Here is a 26,159-nt window from a genome sequence, read left to right as displayed (position 1 = left end):
ATCTGACTCAAAAGAAATTTTCACTTTCCTTATGATGTCATTCAAGTTTCATGATTGAATATAACATATAGATATATACAATACATCATTTTTTGTATTACATTAATATACTGATGCAGTTTTACTCACACCACCAAAAAAACATCTGGCACCACCAACAAAAAAATCCTCACAAAACCACACCTAAGAGACCTATGCTTGTCTTGCCTCTCATTGCCTTTGCTCTGGGGAAGACATGCAAGCAGTGGGACATTCCAACTACAGAGAAAGTGCAGGGAATGCTGGAAGCTGCCTGTGATACTCGTGAACCACATATTCTCTATAGAGTGAGATGAATCAACTCAGTGCAAGAAGAAGGTAATAGAAGATAAGGCAGATGAAACTGGGTGAGATGACAGTGAAGAAATGTCCCCTCTGGGGAAACCAGGCGCTCATTCTGTCTCAAAATTCAGAAATAATATCTTTTAAAAATGTCTCTCACTCTAATGCACTTTTTAATATACACTGGAAAGTTCTCAATTGCTCATAACATCTCAAGTAATTGCACCGAATCAAAAGATTCAGTGAAATGAGATCTCTCCCCACTGTTTGAAATACACAATCTTAATCGTAAAGTATTATATATTTATGTATAATATGTATTTTTAACTCAATTGTAACTGTGAATTTCTGTCACATTGGAAAAGAAGTCTTCCCCAAAATGCTGCAGACATAATTTTATTAATTCAAAGTCTTCAGCTACTTCACACCATTGTGGTGAAGCACAAGCATGGTACATCATGAGCATGATGAATTTAAACTCAGGTCACATGAATGAATACAAGAACCTACATGTCAATCTCAATGCCAACAGGAAAAAAGAGCAGTTTTCCAGACAGCTGAATTATCAGCAAAATTTCTTCCAGGCTTACAGAGTAAAACAAAGATTCCTTGACCAAAATTCCTGTGTGATCTTCAATGTTCATTGAAGTGATGATACGGACTTGGGATATGGCCTGGATCACACCTTTACAAAAGTTTTCACAGAACTGGTACACCTTAGGAAAAAGTGAGGCAGGATCAATGTCTTGTTTCATCTCCACATTCCTGCTTTTGAGGGCTCTCTTTATAACAAACTTCCCCCCCCCCCCCCCCCCAACCCCAACCAAATAGAAGGTCAAACGTTTACTAAATAATTTCACTAGAATTTCTAGAAACACCTTTTTCATCTCATCATGTTGCTGGGTTAGGTTTGGTAAATGCAATAGAAACAAAATCATACTTGCCAATTCTCTTCTCTACCTTTCATCTTTCGCTGCACCAGTGTCCTTGAGCTCTTCTGCATTTCTTTTTCCTTACTCTTTCAAATGTAAAGCAAGATGTTTTATTTTTTATTTAGTGGTCATGAAAACATAATTTCTTGTAACTGCATAGCAATGTATGAACATATACTTTATCTAAGACAAGGCAGCTATTTGTTCTGTGTTACTTGATTCTTTATCACATAAAATGGACTAGGCATCTCCATAAGAGAAATATCTTGTAAAGCATGTTATACTACACTTCTCTTGCTATATTATTAAGGCATATATGTTACACCACATCTTTACTGCCAAGAACATCTTTGATATAACATAAACTACGTTGAATAGAAGAGACTAATGAAGTATGTTTGGAGTGATTTGTACAGTAAGTTCCTTCAGGAATTGCTCGAGTTTAAAATTGCTTTTCTTAATATAAAAGGGCTTATGGTGCTGTCATGAGGTTAATGGTTTTTACTGGCAAGTAATGTCACGTCATTAACATATCTCTGTATAAGTCCAACAGTTCATATGGGATGGCCTTATTTTAGGTTCATACAGCCTGGGGTTAATCTTTGATGATCCTCTTTATCTATCTGCCTATACACACTCAAAATTCTGTCTGCGATTATTGCTAACTTTTTCAGAAAAAGAGAATAATCATACTTCCCAATTAATTATTTTTGCCCCCCACCCAAAAAAAAATAAATAAATAAATTCAAGAAAGGAAAGAAAGGATAAGGACATACCATTGAAAGGAGAGAAATTTGTTTGTCTCAGTTTTCCATAGATTTCTGAACACATGACGCTATAAAATCTAAATAGCTCACAGATTTTAATAGGTGCTTCACAGCACCATTGTGAAGCCAAACAGTGATATTATTCCCATTGTACATCTTGGGAACTAGAGCAAAGAGAAAATCTGTATGATTTTGTCATACCACCACAACAGAACAGGAGAGAATTCACGTCTTTATAGGCATTGGTAAGTGCCCTCCCAGATATCTAGCAAACTAGTTATCTGCCTTACCACATAGCAAGACAAAGAAGTAGGTGGAATCTTTAAGCAAAGCCCACAGAATGCCAGGCAAGTGAAACCTCACACATACAATCCTTAGTTTTACAACAAAAGCTTTCTGAAGAGGTGTTTTATTGCCAAGTCTCCACAACTTTTACAGAAAAGAGTGCATAAACATATTACTTAAGTCAAAGGACAAACATGTACTTTACCACACATTCAGTTTCTCTCACACGCCTACCTGCTTTTCTTTAAGTCTTCATTATATAAACAGAACATACAGTGAAGACTAGGAAGCTTGCAGTTTTTAAGAGACATTGAGACCAGACCAAAAGCAGTCAGTTATATATGCAGACAGAAATCATCAACACCAACAAAAACCACATGAACTGCGCTGTATCATAGGACCCTAAAACCTTGCTAATAGACAGCGAGGGGAAAAGAAAAAAAAAAAAGATTGTATCAGTTAAGGGAGTCTGCCTTTTGTTTATCAGAGCTCATAATCCTAGACTTTTATTTTAATTTAGATTGCAATACCACATACAATCAGCAACAGATCTTCCATTAGGAGACCCACAACATGGCTGTTGCAACCCTTAGTTTTCAAGAATAAGAACAGCACTAAAAAGCTGCAAGTAATTAATCTTCCTATGTTACCTAGGATAATTTTAGTGTTCTGTCCATTACACTATGAACATTAAACTGTCTCTTCACAGACTACTAAATAAAATTTAGATTTTTACATTTAATTTGGAGACTCGCAACTTTTAAAACTTGCACAAGTAATCCCTCTATGTTAAGACACAAACTCAGAAAAAATGTATCACTCTGTTTATCTCTTCTGTAAATCAATGAGAGAAAGAATGAATATAGTGCTCTTGAACAAAACAAATGCTTCCTACCAAAAAAAAATAATTAGAAAATCCAATTTTTTTCTGAGAGAAAAGGTTTGAATGAAAACTTTAGTATTTTCTAATCTGTTTTATATGAATGCTTCCACATGCTAAAGTTTTAAGTCTTAAACATTGAATGCTTTTTAATTTTGAGAATGGTATCAGTAATAACTACAGTTGAAATGACTGTGAACCTGATATATCTTTTTGTCTAGCATAACTCATCTTAGGTAACATTCAGCATAACATGGTCCATAAAGATATCTCCATTTTGAATTTGATACACTTTGTTCTAGAAAGGCACAAACTAACAGAATAAAGAAGTCTGAAAGACAGGTGAGGAAAGAAAGCATTTTACTGAGGACCTATCCTGACCCATGGATAGAAGAAGAAGAGCCCTTTATCTACAGGTTATTGTTTCACCCTTTACATCAGCAACAAAAGCCACAGCTGCAAGCTCTTAGGCAACATTTACGCCCCCAAAAAACTTGCACAAACAGTACATGAAAATTTAGTGCATCCAAGGTAAGCCCTCATTCAGGAGGCCTGAAAATGAGATAAATTTCTTGTGCTTTGTTTCTTATATCCTGTGAACCTACAGAGAGCAAAGCCACGATCTGTTATTCCTCTGGGAAGAAGTTTAAAAGTCAGCTTCAGACTTCAATGGAAAGCACCTGCTGTGTTTTTGCTCTAAAACACTTATCACATGAAAACAGTTTCATTGGATGTTTAAGGTGTAAGCACGCTGAGTAGAAACAACTCATGGCCATGTTTATTTTTGCTTAAACTTCTGATTACTTTTGCTTAATACAAAATTGGACTGCATTGCTCTTTTGACAACCTGTTCTATTTTTCTTAGTGTATTAATCCAATTCATTTTTTGAACAAACTGAAAGTCTAAAGTTTTAATTTATGCCACATTAGTAGCAAGATTTACCCTCTTTTTTCACACACCATTGAGAAACATTTTCTTTGCCCCAATTCTTAAAAAAATAAATAAAAATAATAATAATTTGTATTTTGAGATTATGTAACAAAATATTACTATAAAAAGACAAAAAGTGTGATGCTGAAAAAAATAAGTTGTGGGCTATGTCTTCTCAAAAGGTCTGTAAGACTTACGTACTCCATTCTAAAGCAGGTAAGTCAGGGAGAGCACATATCTAGCTTCCTTACTTCGTCTTTGAAAACATCACCTGTACCTTAACCACAAAATCATTAGTTTCATTGCCATGCAGTCATGAATCTGATAAGAGTGCATTGATGTGATTGATGTGATTTGATCTGTCCTTCTAGAAGCTCTGAACATTCTCTTGAAAAATCTTAAAATCTTGATTACTCAGTCTTTGAGTCTTCGGATTTTATTTATTTATTTTTTTGACTGTTGAACATTTACAGTTATGATTGATTCTTACCACTGATTCTATGAAGATTATCTGAAGGTTGCAGGACCTGTGCTACGCATCAATGTAGTAAGCAACACCTCCACAAGTTAAACTAGCCATGGAAGTATAAGAACAATATGGGCTCAGCTGCCTAAATAATAATTCCTCAGGATACCTGGAAGATTTTGTAGATCCAATCAATACTTACTGAAATTGAAATAAAGATACAGGTTCAGTCCCTGGATTTGAAATCAAGGAAGCAGGTTCATTCTGTCTGTTCAACAGTTCTTCATCTGCAAGTAGAAGGGATATATCCTGATCATATGAATTTACTGTTTGTTTCTTATTATACAACACCTAAAGCAACTGAACACTTTAAATGCTAAGTTTACATGGTGCCCTGGTTTCAGTTAGAACAGAGTTAATTTTCTTCCTAGTAGCTGGTAGAATGCTATGTTTTGGCTTAGGATGAGAAGAGTGCTGATAACCCCCCGATGTTTTAGTTGTTGCAGAGCAGTGCTTATACTAAGCCAAGGACATCTCAGCCTTTTGCTCTGTCCTGCCAACGGGCAGGCTGGGGGTGCAGCAAGAGCTGGGAGGGGACAGACCCAGGACAGGTGACCCAAATTAGCCAAAGGGGTATTCCATACCATCTGACGTCATGCTAAACAATATATAGGGGTGGCTAGCCGGTGGAGGGGGGCTGGACTGCTTGGGGTTAGGCTGGGCATCGGTCAGCAGGTGGTGAGCAATTGCGCTGTGCATCACTTGTTTGTACACATTATTAGTAGTGGTACTATTATCATCATTGTATTATTATTATTATTGTTATTATTATTTTCCTGTCTTATTAAACTGTCTTTATCTCAACTCACAGGCTTCACTTTCCTGTTTCTCTCCCCCATCCCAGAGAGGGAGGGGGGAGGGTGAGCGAACGGCTGTGTGGTGTTTAGCTGCCAGCCGGGTTAAACCACAACACATGGCTAATGTTGCAATGGTATTAATGACATCATTTTAATTATTCAAATAACTCTGTTGGAGCAACCAGAACTTCAGTTTTTGGAATTGTTAATCAAGAGCTTTTCACCAACATTAAATTAATGAAGAAAAAATAATCTAGATATAACAAGAATGCTTACTCTCTTACTGAAGGTAACATGAATCTAGGCTGTTTTCTTTCACTACGTCTACTGAAAGTAGCTCAAACATTTATCATTCACCCTGATAAATCTTAGAGGAAATCATAGGAATTTAAATATATATGTAGCCTTGTTTTTGAACACCCAAGATTGTCTTCAAATACTAAAGATTTACAGAGATTACTATACTAGCTTATTTATTACTCAACTAATGATTTTTTACCTGGTCTGCTGTAAGGGTTCATAAAGGACTTAAAACCAAAGTTAATCTACAATACAGACAACAAACTTGAGTGGAGGAAAAAGAGGTAGACTAAAGCATAAAAAGTATGTGGATGAAGAAAAATAATCATGGAAGTTTATGCAATCAAAATCTCAGAAGAAAACTCTCCATTATATAGAGTATATTTATATACTCTAGTCAAAATAAATGTTAATAATACCTGAAAGCTTTTTCCTGGTTTTGATCTTCCTTTTCATTCCTGTTTTGGTGTCATTTGGTGTCACAAGACAATACCCTCTCTCTCTTCCTCCTCCCCTTTCCCCCTCCTCCCCCAAGTAAACAGCTAAGGGACCCTTTTGAGAGTAAATTTTGTAGTCAGTGGAGTGTGTCAGAAGATGCCTGACAGGAATATTGAATGCCTATTTTATTGAATAATACAATCAAATAAAGCAGTAATACAATGAAATAATATCAAGGATCAAGAATGCCTTCTTCTCCTTCAGCAAAGACTAATCTTCCTCACTTTGACTTAAAAAGTGAGGTAGGCTGGGCAAATTGTTGTCCCTCTCATACCAGACTGCATCAAAAGAAAGACAGATGTTCAAAGTCATATTTTTGCTCTAGATATAGCTGAACATTAATACTGAATGTTACACTTCTTGGTTCTACAATTTAAATTTTTTCCATTGGCTTTTACTGATATGAAGTACAGAAAGAAAAATTACTCAGGCTTCATAATTCTTCCTATGTTTTTACACATAGTAATCATTTGCATATAAATGATTATTGTATGAATTACCATAAGTTTAGAAATCTTAAAAGCTTCCTTAGACCAAAAAAATAAAAATAAGTAAAAAACAAAACAAAACAAAAAATTATAAAACTCAATAAAGACTGAGTTAATAGCTGAACATCAAGACAAGACAGAGTTAAAAAGATAAAGGTGTCTTCGATCTTAGTGTAACATTAAACCATTCAGGACATAGATGGTTTAGTACTGTGGGCCAACTTTTTAGCTGAATCACAAGTTTATTTCATGATTTAAAGAAAAAAAACTAATAGTTGTGTGTTGTAAGTTTTATATTTCTCTGGGATTTTTTTTTCAGCTTTATTCAATGAGTACTAAGTAACATTTTATTTTATTTTATTGTTTTGCATTTAAACAGTCTTTCTGCTTTCTAGCTCTTTAAGATATTCATTCATAATTGCATAGACTTTTTTCCCATTTATGCTTGTACTGTTGTTCAGCTCTTTAAGATATTCATTCATAATTGCATAGACTTTTTTCCCATTTATGCTTGTACTGTTGTTCATAGCTGGAGTGTGTTTTCTTCTTTGACTAATATCTGTTTATCTGTTGCTCTTTTGCTGGCTCGCTGTTGATGAGATTTTCTTCCTCCATTTCTTGTGGCCTATTTTCAATGCAACAAGCACTGGTTAAAAACTTACATATTTAGCAATCCTTATATTGCATAAACGTTTATGAGTCAAATCCTCAAAAATGCTGTGGGCTTACAGAAAGAGCCCACAAGAAGGAGAAGGGGTGTTTTTGCCAGTATCCTTACCATTCAGGGCAATTAATGCCAGGGAAGTGAAGAAAATGAGGAAGTTCTTCAAGCATTTCATTGTCTGGAACTAGGGAGCCTCAAAGACCTGAATAAGCTAAGACCAACTTTTGCAATGCCTAATTGGAGAATATATATTTTTCTTTCTAGGATTTCCCAAGGTTTCCTACTTGATTATTTTTTTTTAATTCTATATGAAAAGGAAGAACATAATGAACAAGCAGAACTAGTCTTAGGAACAGATTACGCTGTAGGAAAGAGAAATGCAAATTCTTTCAAAGAAATATACTACCTTCCAAAATAAGCAATAGTGAATATTAAGCAGCTATATATTGCTTAGTGACATGTGGTGGACTTGGCAGTCCTACGATAAAGGTTGGACTAGATGATCTTAGAGGTCTTTTCCAACCTAAATGGTTTTATGATTTTATGATTCTAGTTCAAATTATCAGAGATGTCTAAGATCTGAATCCAAATTGTCCCTTCCCAAAGTAGTATCATAATTATAGATTTAGTTTTGGTGTATGGGACACTACCACTCCTTTTTATTAGATGCAATTCCACTTTTCATGGAATACATGAATATTTTTGCCAAAGATCAAACTCTATAGCCTAATCAATAATCAATTTACCTAACTGGACATCTGAACATGTCCTGCTTTGAAGAGGTAGCGAAGTATTCCTAATAGAAAAAATCAACAAAATATATGGAAAGTATCCCAACTCCATACTACTCAAAAGCATTCTAATTTAAGTCAAGAGGGTGGATATGGAAGATGTCTTCCACAACCTGAGTGAGTTTCCAAGCTACTAAACTAGTAGGTGAAATCCAGTAACTGATCTAAAGCTGATGAAGTCCTAATAAAGTCTTCATTTCCCTTGCCTTTCCTTCTACTGAAATTTGTTGAAATAAAATGTGCTCTCCTCATCTTAAATAAAACCTATTTTCTGTATAAGGCTAGTAAAAAAAAAATATATACACACACATACATGCATATATACTTTCTTTAAGGTAGAAACATCCTCTTCCTGCCCAGAATTCTTCACCTATGAGCTCACTCTCACAGAAAACTATATCCATCCTGTAGTCCTAGTTAGACGGATCAGAACTGAGTGTGGTTCAGAAACTGTCAAAGAGAGATAGTTTTACATGAAGATTGCTACTGCTCTTTGTCTCCACAATGGCTAGTTGTGTTCTTTACCAGCTAACAGCACATCAAACAATAGGTTTGCCATGTTATGCTCAGCATTCTGTCTTTATTTCTTCTGCTCATTTTCACTCCTTTACTGCTTTTGCATGCTGCAGTCACATTTCTTACACAGTTCAATCTACGTGACTGTGAACACAACATATTTCATGTGCAGTAGTACACACTGATGCTGTGTCAGCTCTAAGCTCAAACAAACAAGCATTAGAATCTTATTTTATTTGCACATGTTTCTGACCATTATTTCACAGTAAGAACATACAATGAAATAGCATACTCATCTGAGAAGGGATTTCAGACAAAACGGGTATGCAACAGTCTGCACCAAAAATTGAGTACTGAGTTGAGACAAATTATTGTTATTAATAATAATAATAATAATAATAATAATATTTAATATTATATATTAAATATATAATATTATAATAATATTATAATAAGTGTATAATATTATATATTAAATATTATTATTTGATTTTTTTTTTTCAATAAAAAGATGGGTAGAGAAATGAAAAAAAAAAAAAACACACCATCATGTCTGCCTTGCTCTTCTTCCTTCTGTGTTCCTAGTGAAAGAAATTGAATGTTCCAGTACTATTTGTGGTGCTCAGGGCTCAGAGCTACTTTTTTATTCTTGTTCTATCTTTTCTACTCACTGCCAATTTAGATGTTAATTCTGTACAATTTTTTAATAAAAAAAAATCATGTTCTCTATCAAACATAACTGTTCAATACCGAATGCGCAAATTCAAAGAAATGAGTTAAATATCTTCACTTTTCATCTCTCTAAAAGAGATGACTGTTAAATTGTCATTGATAGAATGATGGCATATCATACGCATACATTTATGCAGTGAAAAGATCTGGCATAGCATTTGGTGAGAAAGTAATTACAATCTATGTTAACACAATATGTATGGTATACCACTGATTGAACACTGAGTTATGTTTGATGTCAGTCATTTCTGGATTTTTTTCCCCTTTACTGACTGCTGACTGGGGAGACAATAAAATAAAATAAAAATAAAAATATGATGGCAAGGATTTATTTATTCATTTATTTGATTGTTTTGTGGTTCTTTTCTTCAAATTACTTAATTGAACTCAGGGAGAAAAATTGCTGTTAACGGTGGTAATAAGTTAAGTAGTACTTAAAAAAATTTTCTCTGGAATTTTAAGAAAAAAAAAGCATTCCTAAAAAGATATTACCCCAGTGGAGGAGGCACTCCAACTATGAGGCACTCTAATACCTTTTGTTTCTCAAGCACAATATGTGGCAAGGGCTTGTAGCTAGGACACATTGCAATAATTCTTTGTATCCTGGGACCAAGGCTGAAGGAGTAAATTTCAAGCATTTTTTTTTTTTTTTTAACACTGAATATGCTTTTAAAATAAATAAATAAATAAAATATATATTCAAATGATGGAGAAAAAAAATATCACCAAAACCCAAAGCATCTGTCAGTTTATTACAACTGAGACCTGGTTCATACTTATTTGTAGCAGATGGGAACATTTAATACTATGTACCTTTTCAAGTTTTATATTGCTTAGACCAGCCAAGTCTCTTTAGAGATTTCAAGGTTATATTTACTTTCTAAAGTATTATCAATACCTTCGTGGCTAACTGACTCTCGGGGGATGTGCTGAGAGTAGATGTACTAAAAGCTATGCATATTGAGCTGAGCTAGTGGCATGGTTTATGGTAATACGCGCACACACACACACACACACACACACACACAAAATCTTTGAAACCTGGTAATACCGGATTTTATTTTATTTTTTTTTTGTCCCTACATATAGCTTTCTTTCTCTCTCTCTCTTTTTTTTTTTTTTTTTTTTTTTTTTAGAAAAACATCCTTTGGAAACAAAGAAACTGTCTGAAACTCCTTATTAACAAAATTCTTATTTCTTTATGTACTTTCAATAATGTGACTTTTAAGCAACCAGCCCCAACCTCCTACCACTTGGAAGGGCCTTCAAGAATTCCTGACCCATTGTTGGTTTTCCTATATAATGCTATTTCTTGCATATCACCAAACTCCACATTCCTTAAGAAAATCCAAAGCAGATAAAATAATAATAATAAGAAAGCCTTTTACTTCATTCAATACCTATATTTGTGCAAAGTGATGGTAAAAATTGATAATCTCAGAGTGGGCACACAAATCATGATGACTTCATAGGCTACAAAGTGGTTCTCTGGCATTTTCCTTGTTTTTCAAAAATAATGATGGGGGAGAGGTGACGGGGTAACATAGATATTATATTTGAAATTTTTGGTTTTATCTGGATTTTATCCAACCATTCTTGTCAAAAGCTTGATTGTCTCAGCTAGTGCTCATCTAATTTAACCACAGTGTTAAAACTGTCAGTGGTACCCTTTGTGCAGTAATTGAATGGTGCTAAGGAGCTTCATGACCTTTGAAAATGCCAGCTCCCAACCAGAACCTGATGTAAAGTCTCTGCCAGCACACACATCCTTGTACAAGAAGTAACTGTTGCAGCTGTCACACTCAATTTTTTCTAATGTCAAACTCAGTTTATCTTGTGTTTGGCATATTGAATTCTGTGCATGCTGATAGATGACAAGTCTTTATTTTATTTAATGTTTTCTAGACATAATCAAAACCATAGTGCTGAAAAGCTTTTTTTTTCTTTTTCCTCCCTCTAAATGGTGAAGGATAATATGTCTTATTTCTGACTACCTCCTAAGGTTTATGTATTGGTGGTCATCACCTGAAATGACTGAGAGTTTCCACTTCCTATTAGAATGCTACTTCACCTGTAGAATTTTTAGTATTTATTTCACAACAACATGTAATAGAATAGGTTATCTGTTTCCTACAATGATTTAAATGTTTGTTATAATGAAATTCAGGAGTTGTTTGGTTTTTTTTACAGTGCAGAGGTGTTACAGTGAAAAAAGTATCTATCCAATCCTATTTTATTAGTATCATCTAGTATCATCTCCATATGTTTCTCTACATTACATACATTAATGCTTCCACTCAGAGAGTAAAAAAAAAAAAAAAAAAATTGTTAAGAAAGAATATGTGTCATGAATAAAAGTATTGTGCACCAGATTCTGAGCTCAGTGAGAATTTTTTTAGCTAGTTCTCAGGAAGACTGAAGGAGTCAATGCCTATTCTTAGACATCTGATTCCTCTGGCAAGCATTATAATTCACCCTTAAGAAAGAATGAAAGCTAACATGCATTTAACAACTATATACATTAACAAGAGAAAGCTTCTGGCAGCAGAAGAGAGAGACTAGAATGGAGACAGAAAGATATACAAGCAGAGCTATAAGAACAGAGCTAGAGATGAGCTAATCTTTTTCAAAGTTATGTACATTATGTATATATATGGTCTAGCTTCTGCATCACAAATAGTGAAAATAATATTAATTAAAATCAAATTTCATTTCATTTTTCTAGTTTGTTGTTGTTTGTTTTCTAGTTGAAATGATGAAATGATTTATTAACAATATTTCAAATCTACTTTCTTGCCAGGTCAGTAGGTAATATTTGCACAACCATATCTTATCAGACTTTGGGTATTCGAAACAGATTCTCCCTCAGTCTCTTCACATAGACCTAAATTATATTACCTAAAGTACTTTCAATCAGTTGAGAGGAGAGATCATAACCTTAGAATTAAGCCAATAGTTTGAAAATATTTCAAACTATTACTATTACTAATATTTCAAACTATTTCAAACTATAACAAATATGGTGGTGCATTATCAATTCACGCAAAAGAGCCAGAATTTGAATGAATATCTTATCGTTAATACCTTGTCATATGGGTTTAGGACTCTTCCCCTGGAAAGCAGGAACTATGGGCTCAGATTGCCTGAGGAGAGGAGATAAGTTTCTGAGCTTTTGAGTAGATAGAAAAGAATGTCACAGAGTTATCAATTCATTGCGAAGATCAAAGTATGGAGAAGAAATGTTTTTTTCTCCAACAGTATTATTCATTTTTTTGTTTTGTTTTGTTTTTCCTATACCTGTCATTAATGTTGGGACTACTGAGAACTTCTTTTCCAGAAATTGTGTTTATAAATTCAGGAGTTTGCTTATTCAGGTTCATCAGCTGATTTTGAAATGTTTGGTGATTTCTATTAGGAAAAACTCTAAAGCAGACCAGTACTAACATATTTACCTCAGGAATAAAGTAGAGTATAAAACATTTTACTATAAAATAAAATAATAATTAATATAATCTCCTTCTAAAGCCCTATATATTTGATAACCCAAGTGCAATTAATTGTAAAATTAGATAAAGACGAGGAACTTTTCCCTTTCTTTCCTATCTATTCTTAAATTCTTAAACTTAGGTTACTGAGGACCAGTAACCTAAGTTTGACCTCAGTACTGAGGTCAAATAGTACCCCAGTTTGTTTTATGACCATGACCTAGAATTTCAACATCATTTCACAAATCTCCAAAATACATTATAATCTATGCAAAAGTTTCTATTTTTTTCCCACCATACCTCTCATATATCTGCTCAACTATAAGCTTGAAAACTACAGTTCATATGTATTCTTAGTATTATATTGTTTTTGTCTGTTTTGTCTGAAAAATATTATTCTTGTCTAAAAAAAAAATACACTCTTTAAAAATAAATAGATTCATGTTTACTTTTCTTCCTTATTGACAGAGGTTGAGTCTTTGAATTATATTACCCATCAATTATCTATCCCTGTTAATCTAATTTTTACTGACAGCAGTATTGTTTCTTAAAAGTATTAACAACCTCTATTGAGCTGCACGGCATACTGTCTTAAACAGAAATCATGAAGTCCTTTTCATTTTGAACAAAGCCAACAATGACTGCAATGCATTTAGACAAATGCTTTCAAGTCAAGAAACTATGTGACCTTTATCTAAGAAATCCATGCCACACTCTAACAGAGTTATCAATTCAAAACAACAAAGTTATCAACAGTTTTCTTTAGGCAAGCAGGTTTTTGGCTGAGATTTCTATTATGTTGTCCTCTGCTGGGTTAGATATGCCTGATTAAAGTTTCTTTGAGGAACCAATTCGTATATCTTCTAACTTCCACACATATTTTCTACATTACCTGCATGTTAGGTATAGGTACAAATGTCATCTATATTTATCTGATCAGTTTCAAGATAAATGACATTTTTTTTTTTTTTTAATTATTATTAATTTGTCAGATTGACATTATACAGCCACATACCAGAGTACCTTAGTCATGATGTAAAAAAGTGTGTTATTCTGTGGTCAAAAGAAGGTAGAGCTAACTCTGGAACTTTGGAATTGTACACCATCCAAGAAAGTTGTTCGGTCCCAGATGGAAACTGCATCCCTCAAAACCAACAGCTCCTCATTTCTTACACTTGTATTTTTCATTATGCACCAACGGTGTGGAAGAACCTTGTTAGAAGAGGTCTTCTACTGTACTAAATATGTATTCAAAATAAAGCCAACACACAAAGAGCTCAGGAACTGGAAAAAAAAAAATGTCTGGCTAAAATCAGGGCAAATCTGAAGCACAACCAACACATGCAGGGTACAGAGTAGAAAGAGAGGGCATGATGCAAGGTCACTCACAGGCAGAAAGGCAAGGAGAAGAGAGCTGGCACTGAGGTTTTATTTATTGCATTTTCTGGCAAGGAAACTGCACTTACGATCTACACACAGGCTTGTGGTCTGTATTGATCTCACAATACAAGATAGGCAAGTGTACCAAAACCATCTATTACTGTCACAGGATCACAGAATCATCTAGGTTGGAAGAGACCTCCAAGATCACTTAGTGCAACCTCTGACCTAACACTAATAAGTCCTCCACTAAACCATATCATTAAGCTCTTCATCTAAAAGTCTTTTAAAAACCTCCAGGGATGGTGAATCAACCACTTTCCTGGCCAGCCCATTCCAATGACTAACAATCTCTTTCGGTAAAGGAGTTCTTCCTAATATCCAACCTAAACCTCCCCTGGCACAACTTTAGCCCATTCCCCCTCATGTTATCACCGGGCACATGAGAGAATAGACTTATTCCCATCTCGCTACAGCCTCCTTTAAGGTACCTGTAGAGAGTGATAAGGTCGCCCCTGAGCCTTCTTTTCTCCAGGTTGAACAACTCCAGATCCTTCAGATGCTCCTCATAAGACTTTTTCTCCAGAACCCTCTCCAGCTTTGTTGCCCTTCTCTGGACTCACTCAAGCACCTCAAAGTCCCTCTTGTACTGAGGGGTCCAAAATACAGAACACTGCACAAATTTGCATGTCATCCTTGCACAGGGGCCATGCTAATGGTGCATATCACTCTTATTTCTAGTAGGCAATTCTTTGAAGATATTTTAATTAACTTACGAAAAGCCAAAAAGAAAGTTAGCAGTTTTATACACAAAAATGCAAAATTGCAATATGAAAATCAGTGGTCCAAGGTACAGTAAAGTTTATTATGTGTTAAAATTATTTTCTGTGCAAAAATTATTTAAATACGTGACTGTACAGGCCTGACCAAAAATACACTAAAGTCAACCTAAAAGCATCAATTGACCTGAGTGGGTTTTGGGTTAGTCCCATTGTTTATATAAGTAATGCTCAAATAGTTTTGCTGCTAGTCTTTTGAAGAGTACTTTGTTATTTATCACAAAAGTTGATATATTAAAATTACTAGTTTCTGATATGGTAATTTAGTCTGTAAGATTTTATGAACAGCAAAATGTTGTGTCACTGCTAATTCTTCACAAATGCCACATTTTCGTGTAAGATTTGCCTGGAATGTAGTGCAAATGATGTTTTCTGGGCCTGAATTATTTTGCTGTAAGATTTGGGCATTTAGTAAATCAGAGGACTTAATTCTGCTTCTGTAGCTTTGCAAAAAATGCTATTGTATTTCCTACAGCAGTGCTTGATTTCTTGTGTGCTGTACATTAAGCAACACCTCTGGGAAAAATAATATATATTATATATATATATTTCTAAGGAAATACTTTTATATTTCAGAGCATTTTAGAAATAAATTTACATTCCCATATCACCTTAGTGACCATTTTCTGTAAAATACGCTTGACAATCAAGAATGCCCTCTGAACACAGTCACATTGCACTGCTAGTGGTCTGAGAGCCACAGTGCTGAGAGTGGATGTACAAATTATCTTTTTTAAGAGATTGTCCCTGTGGAGTCCATAGATAAACATCATACCACTGAGGATTTCTTCAGAGGTGACTACTGAGGCAAACCTGCTATTGAAGATTTAGTTTCCTTGAACTTGAATTTCCCTGATATATTGTTTCTTCCTCACAAGCTTAGAGTGGTACAATTTTACACCAATTGATACTTCAATCCCTGTCTTACAGACCTTATCTAGATTTAAAAGGTTCAAAATAAAATAAAATAAAATAAAATCATAAAATAAATAATAAAATGTGTGGCCTTTTATAAGTACATCAGGAAGCAGTATTAAACCCACTAAATACAAGCTGTGTAACTCTCAAATGGTGCTGGTTCTGGGGATCAAAGTCACATTAAGTTGTGTAAGAATAATGGCTAGTATTAGGCTCCCTACTCCTGCTTTTTATTTTATTTTATTTTATTTTATTTTTTGTTCCTGTGGGGTTATGGGAAAAAAAGAAGTAACACCTCTAAATAGGACAGGGAAAAAACCTTCCTCAATGATAAATGACATGATAATTGCCTCATGGTGTACCTCTAAAATTCTAGACAAAACACAGACATTTTTGAATAATAAAGGACAAGTTTCTAACATCCATTTTACACCTTTTACACTTTTCCCATAAAGTGCTTTCCAGGAGTAGGATGGTAAGTAATTGTAACAGTTGAGCATTGTATAAATCATTGCCAAATGAGCAATTCTTTGCTGCCTCAGCAAAGTGTATTTCAAAATAGAGTTCCATACAATGGTTTGCACATCTGAGATCAAAACAATTCTTCCAACTCTACTTTGAAACAGAGTTTCTTAAAATTCTCACCCATCCCTGAACAAACTAAAAGCCAATGTTAATCTGGCTTAATGAATATGAGATGCAGATGCAGCAGAAAGCAAAACCAAGTGAACTAAAACAGGGACTGTAACTGTCTCAGAATATGAAAATGTCACCAAGTTAAAATTATTAGTCATCCATTTGGTTATTATACCTTTAAATCTGTTTAAAACGCATATAGATGGGCTGACTACAGTGATGATAAAGATAATTCTATTCTTTCCTTACCTTATCATCACCATGTTTACTATATCTGACCTTACACTCTCTGCTGAGAATTAATCTTGCTTCACTACAGAAAGTCATTTGGGGCCACTGATCTTCACAAAAGAGTGTTAATCAACGGCAAAGGTATACCACATTTATCAGTGTTCACATTGCACTGCAGAAAACATAGTCAGCCATTTGTGGTGTTATTTGTTGTTGTTGTTTGTTTGTTGTTTTATCAGTTACTTATTTTTATGTATTTTTCTGTGCACTTAAGACATGAAGTTTTAGGAGTTCTGACCAAAATCATATTGTTTTGTTTTGGAATGACGTAAGGTTGGCTGAATTAGTAAAATTAGTAGCATCCAACTCAAATTTCTAATTTATTTTGCATAGTCCATTGTGGAGGAGGGTCACAATAAAGTTGTATTGCAGTTCTAAGGCATAAAAATATTTGACAGAAAGCAACAAAGGATACACAAGGTTTGACTGAAAGTAGCTAAGAAACATAAAAACCATGGTTTTTGAACTTTCTTGGAAGTCTGGAAATTGCTTTGTTTCTGTAAAGGTAATAGAAGATGATTGTTTGTATGCATACTCAAAGGGCAAACCTTCTTGTACAGATCTGCTAATGGTTGTTAGCTGACATATGAGTATGAAGGCACTGTCCAACACCCAAGCCAATTTCTTCACAAACAGCTACACTGAGCAAGTAGAGGTAATACCATCACTCATAATATTAATTTTCTGGTATAGAGAAACTGCTCATTATGTCTGAACAGAGCTCACCATATATTTAGAAGATTTTGCTGCTATAATGGGGGAGATAAGGAAGAGGATCAGGGAAGAAAGAGAAGAGGAAGCAGATAGAGGTAGGAGAAAAAAAGGGAATGGAAGGGAAGGGAAGGCAAGGCAAGGCAAGGCAAGGCAAGGCAAGGGAAATGGAAAGAAAATGGAAAGAAAATGGAAAGAAAATGGAAAGAAAAGAAAATGGAAAGGAAGAAAAAAATAACTTCCAACACGGTTTGAACAAGCAAAATTAAATGATACCGGGAGTCATCCATTTAAAACTTTATTTTAAACTTTTTTTTTTTTTTTTTTTAAACATTTAAACTCACAAGTGAGTTCCTGATTTTGAAATAAACAGTTTCACATTGAAAATACTCTCTTGGAAGGCTGCCTGATGAAAAACACCGGCAGAACGGCCATCACCAGTATGACCTATATTTCTAAGTCATAGCTTGAATAAGTAGATCTTATCTCCCCTTACAATCTTAAGCAGCAAACTGGCTTCCTGGCTTTCCTATTTTAACTGAAAAAAAAAAAAAAAATGTAAGAAAGTCCAGAAATCTATAGCAACAACAGATGAATACACAACATCCCCAGTAAATACACTACCCATTATTCAAAAAATTTCTCTTTCTGGAAAAGCCAGTCAAGTCAAAGTGTCTATGCACCATTTTATATGCACACACAGAAGCAAATGCACACATGCACACTTCAGTGAGTAGATACAGGGTTATGGACAGTGCTTTGGATCTTTCTTTAACTTGAATTTAAAGTACAAATGGGACAGAGCTGGAAGGCTCTTCCAGCCTTGGCTGTATCTCAAGTGACAAGTGATATATATAAAACCTGCTAAGTAGGTTTCATTATGTTGAAGTGTTTTCTATTTCTTGCCAAAAATCATAGTCTACTATATTTCTGCTACTTTTTTTTTTTTTAACCAGTTCTTAATATTTATTCTAATGAATAAATGTATCTTTGTTAGTGTTTTATTTGAAGACAGTTATAAATTTCCTGAAATGTATATATTATATGTGAAATTATGCACAACTCTGAGATTATGGAATTACCCATACATCAGCACTAAAAAAAAATACTTCCCCTAATTTAAAAAGTAAATTAGATACTTTTTTTTTTTTTTTTGATTGGAAGGGGAAGAATAAAATTATCTCAGTTTGTTAATTCTTTAAATGATTTTTAGTCCTTCAATAAAGAATGAATAATTTATCTTGACTGAACTAAAAATAATAATAATAAAAAGTAAACAAAAAGAGGGAAAAAAAAGGCTCACTAAAAGTGTTGGCAACAAATTTACAGTAATGTAACAGAGAATATTATAGCTTCTGTAATAGTCTGTTTAACATGCACCACTAAATGTCAGCAATAAAATTCCTTTTGTCATTTACCACTACGCTGGTCCCATGCAGTCTGAAGGATCTTTATGTGAACACAGAATTGATAAAGGGGATTAGAGAAAAGAAATACCTTTTGTTTTATTAGGTGGCTTTGTTAACTATTGCACAAAAAAAAAATAAACAAAAAGAAAAAAAAAAAAAGATTTTGAACAGGATTTCTGTAGTTATATGAAAACCAGCTGAAATGAATATGCATCTTTTAGTTGAAAGTAGATACATCACCCTAAAATAGGGGAAAATAAGATATAATATCATATTTGTTTACAGAAAACCTTCAAAATAAGTTTGAAAGAACATTCAAAAATGATGGGGGGGGAGGTGGAGGAGGAATGGAAGAGAAAAGACACATTAAGGACAAGTATTTCCAAGCCTTTAGAAACTTATTCAGTTGCTTATGGTGAAAAAATAACTTTAAGATACTGGTTGGAGTATAAAGCTGGGACATAGAAGGCATAACTGCAAATGTCAACCTTTAACCTTCTCATCTGAAATGACTTCAGTGTAAATATTCATTTGACTGATGCATAACCTGAAAGCTAAATGGTTTGAGAGCATTCTGGCTCTGATGACCTAAAAGGGACATGCAGGTCATGCTTCAACACTCATTTGTTAGTAAAGCTTTTTAATACACACGAAACTGTGGGTACTGAAATCTTCATCTCAAAAAGAATTTTTTAAATTCCCCAAGCTGGATGAGTTTCTGTGGCTCATTTACTCTGCTCCCTAGTTCTGTGCGAAGAGAGACAAATAGGCAGAATTCATGCAGAACTGTGCTGTGCTATCAAGGAAAAAGTGACTCTCTAGGACAGGTAGAATATTTTCCTTTATGGTTTTAAAATCCAAATGCATTTTTACAGTCAGTAAAGATCCTCTGCCATTGCATAGCCCTCATTAACCCCTCTACTTGGCAGAACATATGAGTGGGAGAGGAGGGCCTGGAGGGAAGATCAGAGTATGACCTAAAGCAAGTGAGATCATCTGCTTTCTTATCTGAGACTGTCCTGGCTTCATATGTTACTGATGCTTCTGGCTGCATTAAATTATACTGCTCATTCCCTAACCTCTTAAGTGAAGCCAGTGGAATTAAGAGGTTGAGAATGGATGGGTGGCAGGAGAGAGAAACTTAGTTTATGGGTGCAAGCCTGCAGGAACTCTGGTGTTATCTTATGGTGTCATATTCTGAGTAGAACCAATGTAGGGATGCCTAAGACCCCATACTAAAAGTCAGGTATATAATATACCATACTAAAATATAAATATAATATGCCATACTAAAAGACATTTGACACATTTCTCCTGGGGGAGCAATTTATTTATTTTTTATTCTTAAACAGTGTTTCAGGAATCAGTAGTGCAATTCTCATTCTAGAGGTCCAGCAGCATGTGAGATGAGGCCCAGTTTTGATACAGGTTAGGCTTAGGTAACTTTGGCTCAGCCTTTTGAGGAACTGCTAAATTGTGATAAAGAGCTGTGAAAAAGATCAGAGATATCAAGATAAGAAAGGTAAGACTGCAGAAAGACTGATTTGAGACAGCAATAGTTAGCAGTACAAGGATTTAACAGAAACATTTAACTGACATTAGGAAGTATTAAAATCCTAAGGAAAAAAAAAAAAAAGAAAAGAAAGAAAGAAAGAAAAAAGGTTGTTATAAAGCGGCATCTCTACAGCACTCAGGATGAGCCCATTCCAAGTAGTAGTGGAAGCTGACCCTTACTATTAGATTGATGATTGTTTGGACAGCAAAGACTCATCTTTAATATTAGTGACTAGGGTAATAGCTCATTATCTCTAACTACCTGTTCTATGATTTTAGCCATTAAATAATCACTGCAATTTAAGCTATGTATGTCCTGGTTGCAGAGGCACTTTGCTCATGTTAAATGTCTTCTGAGCAAAATGACTCAGAGAGGAAGTGTTACAGTGGTCTTACATAAGTCTAAGTTGACACAGAAAAGGGCAATGTCTATTCTGCCTTGGGATATTTGGTTAGACATTAGGAGAAAATTCTACCTTTTATACTGAAATGCTAATGAAATGCTGGAACAGGCTATGCATAGAAGCTGCAGGATGTATTTTGAAGTTGACTGCTACCTACCAACATGCAGATCAGAACGAAAGCTTGGTAATGACACTGTTGGAACTAACCACTCCTGATCTGAAGCTCTTCTTCCAGCAGGCAGGATTTCACAGCATGTGTATTAGATTTAGTCTTTCCATTCCATTTCCTTTTTTTTTTTTATAATAGCGTCCTTCATGCCTTAATTCTTTCTGACTTTATTCTGTCCTTCCAAATCAAATGATACTAGAAGGTTGGCTTCAAAGCATACTGATTTCTGAATTGTTTTCTCAACACAGAAGCTTCACCTGAATGTGTCAAACATTGTAACTCTGCAATTAAGAAAATCTGTATTTGCTTACTTATTTGAAACTTGCTTGACAACAGTGAAAGCGAGTGACAAGTAACCAGAAGAGCACTGTGATCTTCTTCTTTAAAATGGCAGTAGAAGAAAAAAAATAAAAATAAAAAAAATAAAAATTAAAAAAAAAAAAAAGCATTCTAGAATATTTATCATTCACAAGTCTGTCACAGTATTGAATATATGAGCTTGATTCTGAAAGGCCTGACCTACAACACCAAGAGGCACAAATTTTCAAGGAGGTTACCCCACAAAGTGATAATAGTGTTTGTAAAGCCTACTCTCTACAATATCATTGATAATAAACAGAAACCAACTTTATTACAGTTTTAAACACTTCTCAATAGTTTGAGCACTACATTGTTAGCAACCTTTCCAGAATGCTTTATGTTGCATTTTTCTCTCCCAAATTACATGTTTGACACTGTGATGCCTAATCCACCAGATCGCAGACTGTTGATTTGAATTAAGAGTGAATTATGGAGAGACAATGGATGCCAGCTAACAGGATGCCAGTCTGTCATTTTTTCAGTAGAAAAGAATTAAACATTTTTTCCACCTAGTATTATATATCTTCCCTTTTGGAATTTCTCCAGTAACTGAGGGAATATTATGAGAAAAATTCTTCCAGACATGATTCACAATTCATAAAAAAGATTTTCATACACTAATATCAAATTAACTTTTATTACCATCACAATAATGTTTGGCCCAGAACAACAAACTGAATGGTTACTAGCACAATTCTTTTTTTTCTTTACAGTAGTTCAAATGCTCAAGTGCTCAGCAAGAGCTGAAAAGACCCTTTTTTCATATGGTTATGAAAGTTCAATATCATGCATCCCCTTGATTCCAAATAAATCCAGCCAGTAAGAATAAAGAATATCTAAAATCATAATTTCTTATGAAAAGTTATAGAACTGTAAATCACAGTTACCTTTGTGATTCCATTTAAATTTCAGCCGTTCTCTATTTGACATAGGGCTTAATAATCTCATTAAATATGATGAGCATATCACTCACAGGAGCATTTAGTTGGTACACATCCTGAAAACCGAGTTTAGACTTCAGGATCAATTTTGAGTCAAACTGGAGTCTCATTTGGACTGCACTTCACTAACTTCATTGAGTGGAGATTTTACAACAAATATGTTGTAGAACAAACACATATAGCAAGCCAGTTTCAATAAAAAAATGTAGTTTATTATTTTGTGTTGTCCATATATATGCTCTAAGCCTGTTTAAACAGTAACAATGTTATTTTTAACAATCAGATTTCCTTCAACATCCCAGAAGTTCAGTGGTAAATACTAAAGCCAACTTTGTAATTTATTTAACTAAATTTAAAATAAAAATGTGTATAGTTTGAATGTGTACATTTGAATCAGTTTCTCATTGTTACTTAAATATTTAACACAAGACTTTTTTTTCAAAATCATTATACAAGTTTCCCTTAAATTCACTCTTTTCTCCAAATTACATATATATGATATATGTATTCAAGACAGCAGTCTGATCTCACAAACAAGATCAGAAAGGTTCAGTAAAATTTAGCTACTTAGTTATTGATCTGGATAACTTAGTAAAATCCTGAGTAGAAGGATGAGAGAAAACTTTCCCCACTTTCACATACACACACATACTTTGGAAATAAATATATAAATAAATAGACATAGTTAAGAAACAAGGCAAAATACTCTCAAAAGTTCAATTCAATAGCCATCCCTGGAATTTATGCTTCAGGTTGTGTGAGGAGAATAAAGTTCAGCCAAACTCTCACCAGCACACAAAGCATGAAATTAGTAAAAGAAAGCTCTAGTCACATCTCATCCCAGAACACTGGGCTTAAGCCGCTACTTTTACCTCCATCTGCTCCTGTTGGTGTAATCAGCACCTTGATGACATTTACTTCGAGGGTAGGGTGGTCAAACAGAGGGCAGGAGGATGAGACAGACTGATACCCTATATGCCTACCCTTCCTTTGACCTCTTGGCATATCTTGTGATTCCTGCAGCTGAAGACCACCTGGTCTAGATGACATATTGCAGGTGTTGCCCACTGGATAACCTAGGACTGATCTATGCTTGCAAGGAGCTGGTTTTCAGTTACTACAGCTGAAGTGTCCCTTAAAGTAGGAAGAGTATTATTGATACAGCAAATGATTTGTGCACAATCTGCAATGCAACCACATAAACTAGAGATGAGCTTTTGAAAGGAACATATTACCAGTTTGTGATTACTTGAAAGAGCAAAAATAACCACGTTCATAATAAGTCAAGGGAATTAGTTGTTGGCTCAAGTTAGTTGCCAGGGGATGGAAAGAGTGAAAATACTTGTCTTAAGTTTACCTTTGTCTTAAGTAGGACTTATTGCTAATAAAGTAATTCTATTCTTTGCCCACAGAAATGCTGCTGCAAAACTTAAACAAATATATAAAGCACTTTTTAGCAAATCATGCTAAGAATCAAGAAAAGAAACTTCATAGATGGCCACTTCCATAGATCTTCCCTATGAACATTCTGGAATATCTGAATCATCTATCAGTCATTCAGTGCAGGATCTTATATCAATGTTATTACACTAGTTCTTAAGTTTTTTTTTTGTTTGTTTGTTTTTTGTTTTTTTTTTTTTTTCTTTTTTTCTCAGATAAGTGCTTAACATAAGCACATTTTCATGGTAAGGAACATAAAACGAACCAGAATGGATAAATTATTTAGTAAAAGTGGATTTTACATTATGAGCAGGAAGCTTTGTCACCTCTGCAGGTTGGAAGACTACATTGTCTTTGTAACTAACAATCCCACAAGGTAAAACCAACACTCAAGAGCAGAATGACTTAGGATGTGTTGAACTCAAATGCTGTCCTACAAGTAATTTTGTTCACTCTTACTAAAAATACTCCATGTCGTGTCCCACTATTCCTTACCCCCTCCCCCTCCTTTTTTTTTTTTTTTTTTTTTTTGATCATGCATGCAACAATCTTCTTCAGTACTGGAGGAAAACAAGGTATATTTCTGTGTTTCTGTACTGAGGTGTACTGTCTGTTAAGGCACAGGGAGAATAAATGTAAAGATGAAATAAAGTTACCCTCATTGGGGAAGGTATACAATTAGCAATAGCTGTTTAAAACTGTTTAAGAATTTGTCAGATTTCAATGCCTGAATTAAGAAATATAAACAAAAAAATCAAAAAGAAAATCTATATGAGGAGAGTATTGCAACAGAGATATGAAGAGGTCAATAAAGGAATATGTTCCTGGGAAAAGGGCTGCCCCATATTGCTGTGTGCTGCCATAATCCACACTGTCCTTTGACTTCATTCCTCCTGCTCAATGTGTCTCACAGGTGTATTTATAATCCCTGTGGCAGTGTTTTGTCCCTGGTGTTAAAAAAATTTGTGCAGGTATAAAGGCCAAAAATAAGCAAGGGATGAGAAGAAACGCCTTCAATCCCAAACTGCAGATGGTGCAATGAAGTTGGCTGAATACACAGTCATGTTCTATCAGCCTGCAGAGCAAGCATTCCCACCTTCAGCATGCAGATACAAGGATGCTGAGAACACCTGCTTTGCCCCCCACCCCACCCATTCCCCCTTTTGCCTTATTTATGGTCTTATATGTCCCTAATGCACAAACAAAAAGAAAGCAGAATGTAAGACATAGGTGTCATATTTTCTTTAAATTCCTGTAAACCGTAGTGGCAATGTTTTGACATTTTAATCATATAATTAGAGAAAGAGCCAGAACAACTCTGTTCATTTAATCTGAAGAGCTAAAACCCAAAGGACTGATTCAAGCACATCGAGGCATATTGCATGGCAGACACTGTGCACACCAATACTGAAGCTCTTTGAGGTGCTGACTTCCAATAGGAACTCGGTGATGTTCATGGTTTCTGTCTGACAGTCTGTTCAGCACAACATGGTTAGATTAATCCCCGTAGAAAAAGACAATCTCAGCTTCTTTTTCAGAACATTTAATGAAAAATATTTTTTCCCCATTTAGTTCTAGCCTTAATTTTCTGAAACTGTATGGGGTGTGGGTACCCATGGGTGTGGATGGGTGGCTGCATTGTTGCTGCATGTGGTGATGCCAGGGCTGCCCCGTAACGGCCCCAGTGGCCCCATGGTAGGGCATGGCTGGGCCCAGCAGCCAAGATGGCGGCGCCTCGCCTCAGGGACAGCCCAGAAAAGAAAGGATGAAACAGCGCTGCCCGGCAGCTGGCAGAAAGAAAGAGAGAAAGGGGGAGAAACAGCCCTACCGGCACCTGAGGAGTGGAAGGGGGGTTCCAGGCACCGGAGCAGAGATCCCCTGGGCAGGAGGCAGTGCTGGAGCAGGGATTTTCCTCCTTCAGCCCCTAGGCAGGCCCCACACTGGAGCAGGGCATGGTGTGAGGAGGAAGGGGCGGCAGAGAGGGGCTCTCAGGGACTGACCCCAGCCCTGCGCCCACTCAGGGGCAGGAAGTGGAGGGGTAGGGGGATGAAGGAATGAAGCTAAGCCTGGGAAGAAGGGGTAGGGGTGGGAAAATTGTTTTAATATGTCTTTATTTCTCATTATTCAGCTCTATTTTAATTGGCAATAAATTTAAACAATTTTCCCAATGTTGGGTATGTTTTGCCTGTGAATG

The 26,159-nt window shown here is 35.1% G+C and overlaps 1 long non-coding RNA gene across 3 annotated transcripts in view; it reads right to left on the bottom strand.

Annotated features, from left to right (window-relative positions):
- The window catches only part of LOC137851748 (uncharacterized), a 48,575-nt gene extending 25,086 nt beyond the window's left edge, over positions 1-23,489 (bottom strand). For 2 of the 3 annotated variants that reach the window (XR_011093427.1, XR_011093425.1), the window contains exons 1-2: positions 2,843-3,576; positions 2,540-2,718 (exon numbers count right to left, since the gene is read on the bottom strand). This is a non-coding gene — a long non-coding RNA (uncharacterized lncRNA). Of the gene's footprint in view, positions 1-2,539; positions 2,719-2,842; positions 3,577-4,784; positions 4,870-23,397 lie in introns of those variants that run through there. The other variant, XR_011093426.1, reaches the window with a different exon arrangement.
- Positions 23,490-26,159: the final 2,670 nt, after the last annotated feature.

This window comes from Anas acuta, chromosome 2, assembly GCF_963932015.1.
Source record: "Anas acuta chromosome 2, bAnaAcu1.1, whole genome shotgun sequence".
Classification (NCBI taxonomy): domain Eukaryota; kingdom Metazoa; phylum Chordata; class Aves; order Anseriformes; family Anatidae; genus Anas; species Anas acuta.
The sequence above is the reverse complement of the archived record's forward strand: the minus strand, read 5'-3'. Positions and strand labels throughout refer to the sequence as shown.